Source organism: Hemiscyllium ocellatum, chromosome 34 (genome assembly GCF_020745735.1).
Source record: "Hemiscyllium ocellatum isolate sHemOce1 chromosome 34, sHemOce1.pat.X.cur, whole genome shotgun sequence".
Lineage (NCBI taxonomy): Eukaryota > Metazoa > Chordata > Chondrichthyes > Orectolobiformes > Hemiscylliidae > Hemiscyllium > Hemiscyllium ocellatum.
Window position 1 is genome coordinate 33802634 of NC_083434.1, and position 12110 is coordinate 33814743.

Sequence of the window (12110 nt, forward strand, 5' to 3'; positions counted from 1 at the left end):
ATATGAATAGAAAGGGGTTGGAGGGATATGGGCCGGGTGCTGGCAGGTGGGACTAGATTGGGTTGGGATATCTGGCTGGCATGGACGGGTGGGACCGAAGGGTCTGTTTCCGTGCTGTACATCTCTATAACTCTTTATGTCCACTACTCTCTGGGTGAAGAAGAATAATTTCTGATCTTAAATACCAACAAGTAAGTTGGAGATATACAGCACACACACAATGACCATGATAATAACCTATTTTGTTCAAAAGGTTCACAATTTGTAGACAGTCAGTCAATGCAGTATTTTATAAACTCCTACTTTGGAAATACAAAATCACAGGCAGACTCCAAACAACACCTCACGCCTAAAGTACATTGTCTGACCAGAGGCCTTTATATTGATAACACCATACATTTTCTCAGGGCAATGACTAGAAAGAAATTCTGGGATTTGCATATTAATCATTCCAACTGATTAAAGTTCGAAGAGCCATCTTCTGCGTCTTCAATTCTATCGCATGAGTTGTATGACCCTTTGATCTTTTCCTTATAAATTCTGCGTCTAAAGTCTTCCAGCCTCCCTGGCTCCTGGTGAAGCAGCGCTCCGAAAGCTGGTGTTTTCAGACAAACCCAGAATGCACGATAACCTGGTGTTGTGTGATTTTTTTGACCAACATAATAACGCCTCGACATGAAGCTAGAGCTTGATCTTGTGGAAGGGTATTTCCCAAATAGGCGGAGCTGCAAGTTACTTGTACAACACGGAAGAAGACGTAGGCAGGAAGGAACAACGCGGATAGAGCAATGGAGCTGGTCTCCCTGGGACAGGTAAGGACACCTGGAGAGACCCGAGAGCCCACTCCCCAGGCAGAGGGACGGGGAGGAGGGTCAGGGGGAGAGAGGGTTCAAGGAGGCTCCAAACTTTCACTCCGCCCGGGGCTGCGCTGGGCCGGGGGTTGGGCTGACAGAGCGATACCGAGAACCGCGGTGATTTCCCGTTAGGAACCCCATCCCTCTTTGTTCTCCCCGGCTATTCGGCCCCTCCTGCCAGCTCCAGCACTTGGCAATGTGGCGCCGAACTTGCCTTTCCGGGTGGAAGGTAATGGTGATTCACTGCGTAAGGGAGAGTCGACACAGTTTCTGTTTTACAGCTCATGGGATGTTGGGGAATCAGGACCCCCACCACACCTTCCCCGACCCCCTCCAGATCACAACCACCCCCACCTCCAAAACTCCTGAACACAACCCACCTCCCATAAATACTACTTTCCCTCATCCTCCCAAACACAGTTCACCCCACCAACGTCCCCCTCCTGAACACAAATCCCCCATTCCCCTCCCAAATATAATCCTTCCATTCCCCAATCAATCATCTCCCCCTCCTCCCCAAACAACTGCTATACACCCCCAAATTCTCAAACAAAACTTCTTTCCATTTCCTGTTTGCTGAAACCAACTCCAAAGAGGCTGGAGATGAGCTGTTTCAGTCACGCTCTTGTAGCCATCTAACTGTGCCTTTTTATTCTTGGTCACTTCATTGATGAAGTTGAAAATCACACGACACTAGGTTATAGTCCAACAGGTTTATTTGGAAGTACTAGCTTTCAGAACACTGCTCCTTCATCCCTTTGGCTGATATTACTGTGGCCCTCACTTTATTGCCTGCACCTTATACTTTGTCAATCAAAAGTCTCTCTAACTAGCTACCTGACGAAAGAGCAGTGCTCTGAATGGCTAGTGCTTCCAAATAAACCTGTTGGACTATAACCCGGTGTTGTGTGATTTTTAAATTTGTCCGCATCAGTCCAACATTGGCACCTCCACATCATGACTTCACTGATGGCGGGAGTACTTTTTACTTTGATTTGAATCATCTCAACATTGGCCTTACCTGGTAGCTTACCTTCTGTTTGATCCATTCATTTCCTCTGAACTGTCACCGGAGTTGAGATGTGTGATCTCACCTGGTTATCTAAATGAATATATTCAAATGTTCAATCACTTCACAGTAAAATCAATAGCTTTAGCCTTAGCTTTACTAAGGAGGCAGAGAGTACTGTGTGGAATTTTCAACATTCTCTGTTAGGAAATTTATGTTTGAAGCAGTTCAGAGAAATTCACTGGGTGGATTTCTGGGATGGAACATTGAATCATAAAAACCAATTGAATTGAATTTATTGTCACGTGTACTGAAGCACAGTGAAAAGATTTGTCTTGCGAGCAATACAGGCAGATCACAGAGTTAAGTAGCATAGATAAGTAAATAATAGGTAAACAGTGGTGAAAACAAAAACACAGGTACAGGCGAATACAAAGCGGAGTAGTAGACTGTTCAGCCCTTTGAACCTTCTTCCTCTCCAGGAAACTTTAGCGGCTGAGTCATCGAATATACTCAAGCCTGAAACTGGACAGATTTTTGATTGACAAAGTATTGGGAACAGGCAATAAAGTGACAGCCACAATTGTATCAGTCAGAGCAGGCCTGGTGGTAAATGGCTTACTCTTGATTTCCTGTTATGTAATAAGATAAGATTGCGACTTCAAGCTCCCTTCTTGAAACCTAAGCACATGATCTAGCTTTATCTTCTAGCGAAAGTACTGAAGCCTTGTTAAACTGTCCAAATTGCTGCCCTTTGTGGAAGTGTGAGGCCATAGATCAGCGTGCCTTTCTACTGTGTGGCACGAAAAAGCCCGAGCAAAACTAGGCTTGGTAGAGTTGGGCAGAGTTTTCTCCACCGGTTGGTATTTGCACAAAGGAAGATGGTTGTGAATGTTAGAGGTCAATCATCTCAGCCCCAGGATGTCTCTGCAGGAGTTCGTCAGGCAAGTATTCTAGGTCCAACCTGTCTCCATCATAAGCTTAGAAGTGGGGGTATTTGCTGATGATTGTACAACGTTCTGCACTATTTGCAATGCCGAAGTAGTCAGTGTTCAAATCCAAAACATCAACTGCCCAGCTCCTCAGATGCTGCCAGACCTGCTGTGCTTTTCCAGCGCCACTTTTTTCGACTCCTGTTCAAATGCAGCAAGATCTGAACAATAATCAGGCTTGAGCTGACAAGTGGCAAATAACCTTCGTGCCATTGAAATGCCAAGCAATGATCATCTCCAACAAGAAAGAATGTAATAATTGCCGTTTTACAGTGAATGACATTTACTTCACTGAATCCCGTAATATCGACATTCTGTGGCTCAGTGCTGAGCACTGCTGCCTGACAGCGCTAGGGACCCGGGTTCAAATCCAGCCTCAGGCGACTGTCTGTGTGGAGTTTGCACATTCTCCCCATGTCTGCGTGGGTTTCCTCCAGGTACTCCAGTTTCCTCCCACAGTCCAAAGACGTATGGGTTAGGTGAATTGACTATTCTAAATTGTCCATAGTTTTCAGAAATGTGTAGGTTAGGTGCATTAGTTAAGGTAAATAAAGGGTAGGGGGAATGGGTCTGGGTGGGTTACTCTTCAGAGGGTCAGTGTGGACTTGTTGGGCCAAATGGACTGTTTCCATACTGTAGGGATTCTATGATTCTATGAACATTGTTCAGAACTTCAACTGGACTAGCCATACAAATACTGTGGTAACAAGAACAAGTTAGAGGTTAGGATTCCTGTGAGCAATTCACCACTTAACTCCTCAAAGTCTGTTCACCATCTACAAAGCACAAGTTAGGAGTGTAATGAAATGCTCCCCGCGTGACTAGCAGTTCCAGGAAGCTTGGTATCATCCAGGACAAAGCAGCCCAATTGATTGATACCACATCCAAAATAGTCACTCCCTCCACCACTGACCTGTGGTTGCAGTTTGGAGTGTGTAGCATGTAAAAGCAATGCTGCAGAAAATCTTAAGTCTTCTGAGAAAGATTTTCTAAACCCAGCACCACTAGAAGGACAATGGCAGCAGATACCTAGGAAATCAGTACCTATGAGTTCCCCACCATCCTGACTGGAAATGCATTGCTTTTTCTTCTGTTTCACTGGCATTGTTCGCTACAGCACGTGGTTTGCAGTCGTTTAAGAAGGCAGCTGCCCGTCACCTTTTCCAGGACGGCCAGGAATGAGCAATAAATTCAGCCAGTGACCCCCACTTCCCATGAATGAATTAAAAAGGAAATTGTAAATGATGAGAGGCCCGGAACTAAGAATGAGCAGAGTGATTGTGGGGATTGTTTTAAGTTGGAAATTTATACTGTGAGTGTGCAAATTGCTACTTAAATTGCATCACAGAATCACTGAAGTGTCACAGCATAAGGAGGAGGCCATTCAGCCCATTTTTAAAAATAGAATCCCGACAGTGTGGAAACAGGCCCTTCGAACCAACAAGTCCACACCGACCCTTTGAAGAGTAGCCCACCCAGACCCATTACCCTACCCTATTATCCTATATTTACCCCTGACTACTACATCTACCCTACACATCCCTGAACACTATGGGCAACTTAGCACGGCCAATTCATTAAACTACACATCTTTGGATTGTGAACGGAAACCAGAGCACCCAGAGGAAACCCGCCCAGATATGGAGAGAGTGTGCAAACTCCACACAGATAGTCATCCGAGGCTAGAATCAAACCTGGGTCCCTGGTGCTGTGGAGCAGCAGGGCTAACCACGGAATCACCTTGCTAATGTTTCTTCACTAGCTCTCCAAATGAGCTTGTTATACTTAGCATCATTGTCCTGCTTTCTTGCTTGTACACTTGCAAATTGCTTATATTCAAATGCCTTGAGTGAACCTGCCTGCACCACACTGCCAAGCAGTGAATTCCAGCCCCAAACCACATGCAATGTGAAACTGTATTTTTCTCACATCCCACTTTAAATGTGGCCAATCCAATCACCCAGAAGCTCTCTAAGGCATGCTCGTTTGGAAAACGGGACAATGTCTCATATTAAAGCAATTAGCGCATCTCCCAGTATGACATTTCTGTGGGACAGCTGCCTGGTTTGTGTTTGGGACACCCCTACTTGACCTGATGGCTGCTGAAACCAGGACCACAGTGCCTGCGTCTGCATTCAATCCAGACACTAACCCACAGGAAGTAAATGCTGGCCAGAGAGAGTGTGCAATGCCGATCACCAGAAATCACATCCTGCAAAGATGTCCTGGAGCTGAGATGACTAACCTCCAACAATCACAACCATCTTCCTTTGTGTCAAATATGATACCAATTAGTGGAATAGTCTCCCGGTTCCATCAAGTCTAATTTTGCTCAGGCTCCCTGACGCCCTACAGTAGAAAATACTCTGATCTAACTTTCTTTAAATCTTAAGAGGATTAATTAGAATTACATTAGAAGAACGGCTTGCTTGGGGGCTTGGCTTATAATACCTTGAGTATAGCAGATGGTAATCTAAATGTTTAAAATGATTAAATAGTTTGATAAAGTAGATGGAGTGAAATTATTTCCTCTGTCAGGGTGAGTCAACAACAACAGATGTAACCTCATAATCTGAAGTAGAACCTCTCAGATGATGACAGCAGGAAGGATTCCTTCCTTTACTTGAAGGTGAATAGAAGTCTGAATTTCTCTGTCTCGCATTTGGACTTTCGGGGAACCTGGAGTTGATGTAAGTCAGCAAGGTCAGGAGTGAGTGACACCTCAGCAACAAAATTTCAGCTAAATTGTGGATAGAAGGCTGTTCAGGAAACCATTGGAAAAGCTGATCCTTAAGGTGGCCATGAAATTAGGTTTATTACCAGCAGGAAGGTTGGGTGAAGGAGAGGGGAGGTGGCAATGAGTTTCTCCGCTGGGAATTGTAAACATTGAAAAATGCCAAAAGTCTGGTTCAGCCTGAAACAGGGAAGGAAAACAAAATGGTCAGATATAAAGTCGTCAGCAGCACAGAAAATGGCCCTTCAACCTATCGAGTCTGTGCTGGTCAAAAACAGCCACTTAACTATTCTAATATTATTTTTCAGCACATGGCCCACAGCCCTTGTACACTTATAATGCCAAGACAGACATCCAGATACTGCTTCAATGTTCTGAGGATTTCTTCCTTTTCAAGCAGTGAATTCCAGATTCCCATCATTCTCTGGGTGAAAATACTTTTCCTCACATCCCCGCTAAACCTCTTTCCCCTTACATTAAATCTATGCCCCTAGTCGTTGATTGTCCTCCACCAAATATCTTCCTGTCTGTGCCCTTCATAATTTTATGTATCTCAGTAATGTCCCCTCCCAGTCTGCTCTGCTACCCCAGTCTATCCAATCTTCATGTCTAAGCCTCTCCAGCCTAGTCCACATTCCTGGGAAATCCCCTCCAGTGAAGTCACTTCCCTCCTGTAATATGATATAAAATAGGCTCTGTACTGTGCATAGTTGGATCAGGAAATGAGGTGATGTGATAGACATTAAGGGGCCAAGGGAACTGGAGTAGTCATCCAAGGAGAAGGGGGATGAAAGAGGAGGTCCTCCCTTTGGATGACAGGGCTCACTACATTGGGCCCTAGAAGGCAGACAGCACCTGATTGACACATGGTTTCAGTAGACACCAACTAGGTACAGGAAATGATCATGGATTGTCGAGGTCAAGAGATGAACATTTTGTTCATTCAGTTAGGGTGAACAACAGCCACTGTTCATTTGTGTTCCCTTTTGCTGGCTGTCAATTAAAGCTCATGTTTTGTTTTGTCCAAACATTACCTAGCTGTGATTTTTCCTTATGGCATAATGGTAAAACTTGGAAAATCACTGGGATTTGGGGAAAGAGTGCTAGTTGGTGATGTGAGGAAGTAGGTGGGTGGAAGCAGTGTCCTCAAACAGGATACATCTAAGAGCAGATAAACTGCATAGCCTATTTAGACAGCAACTAAAGTGAGAGAAATGGGTTGTATATGTAAGAGAACATCAGCCATGCTGGCTGCGTTGTGGCTGGTCTAGCCTTGTGGTTATTGTGCCATGATGTTGCTGGTGAGAGGCAATAGAGGATTGCCAACAGGTGTGTAGAGGCCTTTTAAAGATGGTGCAAGGGATGCTGGCCTTTGGGCAGATATCTGATGAGTGGAAAGTTGTTCTGGGAATGGTGCATGGTAAGATGGGACTAGAGTCAGATGTGAGGGTGCCACTGGGGTGGGTAGGAAGATAATGAGGTGTGTTTTGTGAGAGATCACCTCTAGGCATCATAGCAGGAATCCCTCTACAAAATCTGACACAATTAGCTCAAAAAGAAAAATAAGATTCAATCCATTGTTTTATTTCTCTGCAGTTGCAGCTAATTCTTCTGGTTGTGTGTTTCCAGTGCGGTTTCCAGAATCTGCTGTACAGGGGGTCCCCGATTTAAGAACACCCGATTTACAAATACCTACACTTGTTAACACAATCTGATACAGGGGTATAATTTTAAAGACCTGACATATAAACCATTCCCTTCTATTGTCCTGCATCATGTTTGGACTTGCAAATGAACTCCAAAACGGAATCCATTTGCAACCTGGGGGCTGCCTGGACTTTGTTTTAAGACAAGAGGAAATTTTGCTCCAGAGAAGGAAATAACAGTTACCACATAAGTTTGTTTTATTTAACCAATAGTTTAGCAACAACATAGTTATTCAGTGTCTTGAATGTGATAAAATGCATGAAGTAAGTTTTAGAAACCTCACAACCTTTAAAAAGCGGCTTGAATGAGCACTTGAAATGTCGTAACGTTCAAAGCAATGAACTAGTTGCTGGAAAGTGCAGGTTTACAACTGTTTTTGTCAGCGCAGACCCGATGGGCTGAAGGGTCTCTTCTGTACTGTATGATTCAATGATTCAAAGTGTGACCCAAACCAGATAAGTTCAGATGACGAGAAGCTTCAGCAGAGAGAGAAGAGTATTGAAAGGATGAAAGTGAAGCCAAGAGAGATGGGAGTAGTTATGGAGAGAGTTCCAGAGCTGAAGGAATGATTACCATTAAATTGGGGATACACAAAAGGCCAGGAATGGAGGGGAGCACTTAGAATTTTTACAATGTGGAAGGAGGCCATTTGGACCATGAAGTCTGCCCTGACTCTCTGAAGTACATCCCACGCAGACCCACTACCTGACCCTGTAACCCTGCATTTCCAATGGCTAATTCATCTAGCATGCATATCTTTGCACAGTGGGAGGAAACCCATGCAGACACACAGAGAATATGCAAACTCCACACGGTCACCCAAGGCTGGAATCGAACCTGTGTTTCTGGTGCTGTGAGGCAACAGAGCTAACCACTGAGCCACCATACCGCCATAGCTCATGGGATTGTAAGACTGGAGGAGATAATAAAGATGAGGAGGGGAAAAGCCAGGAAGGGGCAAAACAAGAATGAGAATTTTAAAATTAAGACATCCCTTGACCTGGAGCCAATGTAGGTCAGTGAACGTGTGATCAGCTAACTGAATTTGGCGTGAGTAAGGATACGGCAGTAAATGTGATGACTTCAGGTGGCAGAGGGATTGGGTGGGAGACCAGTCAGGAGGGCAATGGAATATTCCATTTAGAGGTAACAAAGGCACAATGACATTCTCCGAAGCCAATGAGCTGAGATCAGAATAAAGTTGAAAAACATTGCAGGATAGTGATAGCACCAAAAACTGGGTCTGAAGCTTATCTCTGGATCAACCAATATTGCAAACAGATCAATTTAATCTCGGACTGTTGCCAGGGAGAGGTATAGAGTTGTTCATCACTTGATATTATTGCATGATTCTCCTGTCATCAATAACGGTGCAAAACAATTCATAAAATTGCTGTGCAATTGTTCAAACAAACCAATGCAGCTTGTGACAATACAAGATGATGGGACCAAGAATGTGGATCTTTCAGAATCGAGAGTGAACAAAATGAAGTAGTTTAGGGCCATTCTTGATTCTTCATTTCAGAAAATGATCAATGACTTAATCAATGATTTATCTGAAGTTCCATTTTACTATAAATTTGGGATACTTTGGTATGACTAATTACTTCGATAGGTTGGAGGAAACCCAAGAATACAATAGACAATAGACAATAGGTGCAGGAGTAGGCCATTCAACCCTTCGAGCCTACACTGCCATTCAATATGATCATGGCTGATCATTCCTAATTAGTATCCGCTTCCTGCCTTATCTCCATAACCCTTGATTCCACTATCTTTGTTCGGACTTAAAATCCTGGAAACCCTAGCTGTTGGAGGGGATTCAGTTTGACAGCAGCAGTTGGAATGTAAAGCTCAGGATTTGCCCCTCAAAAACCTAGAGAGAGAATAATGTGTGTGTTCAGAGGGTCAAACAATAGAGATTGAACATGGCTGGAGTGAGAATGCAATTTGAAGATGATGAAAATACAGAATTGAACACAAGGGTATAATACATCCTGGAGGGTCCTGACCTCTGTTAGTGAGCCAAAATGGAACCAAAATCTTGACATCTATGGGCTATTTTTCCCAAGGCAACCAATTAATTGCTGAAAGGCAGGCTTGCTATCCAGTCAGGCACACGCTAGAAGTCGGAAGGCCAATGAGAAGCTGCCTTTCTTAAAAGTTAAAGGTATAAGTCACCATAGTCTTCCCACACCATAGTACTGCTCTCTCATTAGAGAGAGTGCCAATTGGTGGTTTAACCTGAGGGTCACCATGCCTCAGGTGAGAGGAGAGGTCGGGAAGGAGAGTCCTTCCTGATAACCTTAGCTCGTGCAAGAATTGAATCCATGCTTTTGTGTCAGTCTGCAACGAAAACCAGCTGTCCAGCCAACTGATCCCTAATTTCTTGGAAGAAGCAGTAGGTTGCTATAGAGACTAAGTGAAGGAGGAGCTGTATCAAAATGAAAGAACCCTTTCTCCAATTTTAATGCAAACTTGCAGCTGGGCGTGAGGTCCTCTCATAACAGAGAGGGCCTTTATGGGTGCTGATCCCCTGGTCTATCATCTGAAAGCTGCCTCCAGGCAGAGGGTATAGACCCCTCACCACCTATAGGAAGGTGAAGGTCAGTTGGAAAATTGCTGTCAACTTCCTTTTAATTCAAAGTGGCAACTGAAACTCCCAGTTTTACTGAGGTTGAAGGGAGACAGGTCTAGAGGTAAACGTTTTTTTTAGATTAGATTCCCTACAGTATAGGAACAGACTCTTCGGCACAACAAGTCCACACTGACCGTCCAAAGAGTGACCCATCCAGACCCATTCCCCTACCCTATATTTACCCCTAACATACCTAACACAATGGACAATTTAGCACTGCCAATTCACCTGACCTGCACATGTTTGGATTATGAGAGAAAACAGGAGCATCCGAAGGAAACCCACACACATGGGGAAAATGTGCAAACTCCACACAGATAGTCACCCAATGCAGGAATTGACCCCGTGCTGTGAGGCAGCAGTGCTAACCACTGAGCCATCGTGCTGCCCACGTTGAGCAGATTGTGCTCATGTAGCCCAAAAATGTTCAACAAGCCTGAGTTCAAAGCTAACCTGTGTGTGAGCGAGGATATCGGATGATGGAGAATGCTTATGCGTGAAGGTTAGAATAACAAGGTGAAGAAGACCACTGTGGGAGTAAAAGGAACAAGAACGTAGATTTAAAGTGATTTTTCAAAAGGAACAAATGTGAATTGAGAGAAATCTTTTTCACTCATCAAGGAGTTGGAATATGGCAGTACTGCCTGGGAGTGTGGAGAAGGCAGATTTGATTGAGACATTCAAAAGGATATTGAGCAATTAAATTAGGTTCCCTATAGTGTGGAAACAGGCCCTTCGGCCCAACCAGTCCACACTGACCCTCCGAAGAGTGCTTTAACCAGCAACACATTTTCAGCTCTGATCTCCAGCATCTGCAGACCTCACTTTTTACTCCTCCGAAGAGTAACCCACCTAGACCCATTCCCCTCTGAATGATGCACCTAGCACTACGGGCAATTTAGCATGGCCAATTCACCTGACCTGCACATCTTTGAACTGTGGGAGGAAACCGGAGCACCTGGAGAAAACCACGTAGACACAGGGAGACTGTACAAACTCCACACCGACATTCACCCTAGGCTAGAATTGAACCTGGGACCCTGGTGCTGTGAGGCAGCAGTGCTAACCTCTGTGCCACCCATAAACAGGATCTTGAACCCAACACCGATCCTCCGAACAGTAACCCACCCAGACCCATTCCGCCACTCTATATTTACTCCTGACTACTGCATCTAACACTATGGGCAATTTAGCATGGCCAATTCACCTGATCTACACGTCTTTGGATTGTGGGTGGAAACCAGAGCAAATTGGCAGAGACGGAGGGGGAATGTACAAACTCCACACAAACAGTCGCCTGAGGCGGGAATTGAACCCAGGTCCTTGGCGCTGTTTGTTTAGGTTGAAATAATATGATGAAAAAGGAAGAAAGCAGGGGATTGGCACTGAATAATGCTATCCACTCCACCCTCCTCTCTGACCTATCACCTCCATCCCCACCCTCATTTACCTATTGTACTCTATGCTACTTTCTCCCCACCCCCACCCCCACCCCCCTCTCATTTATCTCTCCACGCTGCAGGCACCCTGCCTCTATTCCTGATGAGGGCTTTTGCCCAAAACGTCGATTTTCCTGCTCCGCGGATGCTGTCTGACCTGCTGTGCTTTTCCAGCACCACTCTAATCTAGACTCTGGTTTCCAGCATCTGCAGTCCTTGTTTTTACCTACTGGATAATGATGCTCATTTGAAGAGCCAGTGCAGATGTAATGGGCCAAATGACCTCTTTTTGTGCCATAACAGTTCTGAGTAGTCTCTAAGCCGTCTCTAACAGCACCTGTTCTTAGGACAAAGTATAAATCAGGAGATAATAAGGGCATGTTAAAAAAGGCAATACATGAATCATGAGTAGCTTTAATCTTCAGTTAGATTGGGACAATAAGATTGACAGAGGTAGCAATGAGGAAGAACTTGTGGAGTATGTTTCCTGCAGTGGATCCAACCAGTGTCAAGCTATTTTGGATCAGAAAAAGAGGCAATTGTAATAAATTCTCTCAGAGTTAAAGATCCCCTAGGGAACAGTGACGATAACATGGTAGAACTTAGCATTTGGTTTGAGAGTGAGAAACTTGGATTAAAAATGACTATACTTAGCTTAAATCAGGATAATTAGTAAGGATGGTGACAGAACTGACTGAAATGAACTGGGAAAGGAATTTAACAGAAATGATGATTGA

General features: G+C 44.4%; 1 protein-coding gene across 2 annotated transcripts in view; it reads left to right on the forward strand.

Annotated features, from left to right (window-relative positions):
* The first annotated feature begins 730 nt into the window (after window positions 1–730).
* The window catches only part of ripk1l (receptor (TNFRSF)-interacting serine-threonine kinase 1, like), a 61984-nt gene continuing 50604 nt past the window's right edge, over window positions 731–12110 (forward strand). For both annotated transcript variants that reach the window (XM_060850245.1, XM_060850244.1), the window contains exon 1: window positions 731–812. The gene's annotated coding sequence lies outside the window, so the exon portion shown is untranslated. The remainder of the gene's footprint in view (window positions 813–12110) is intronic.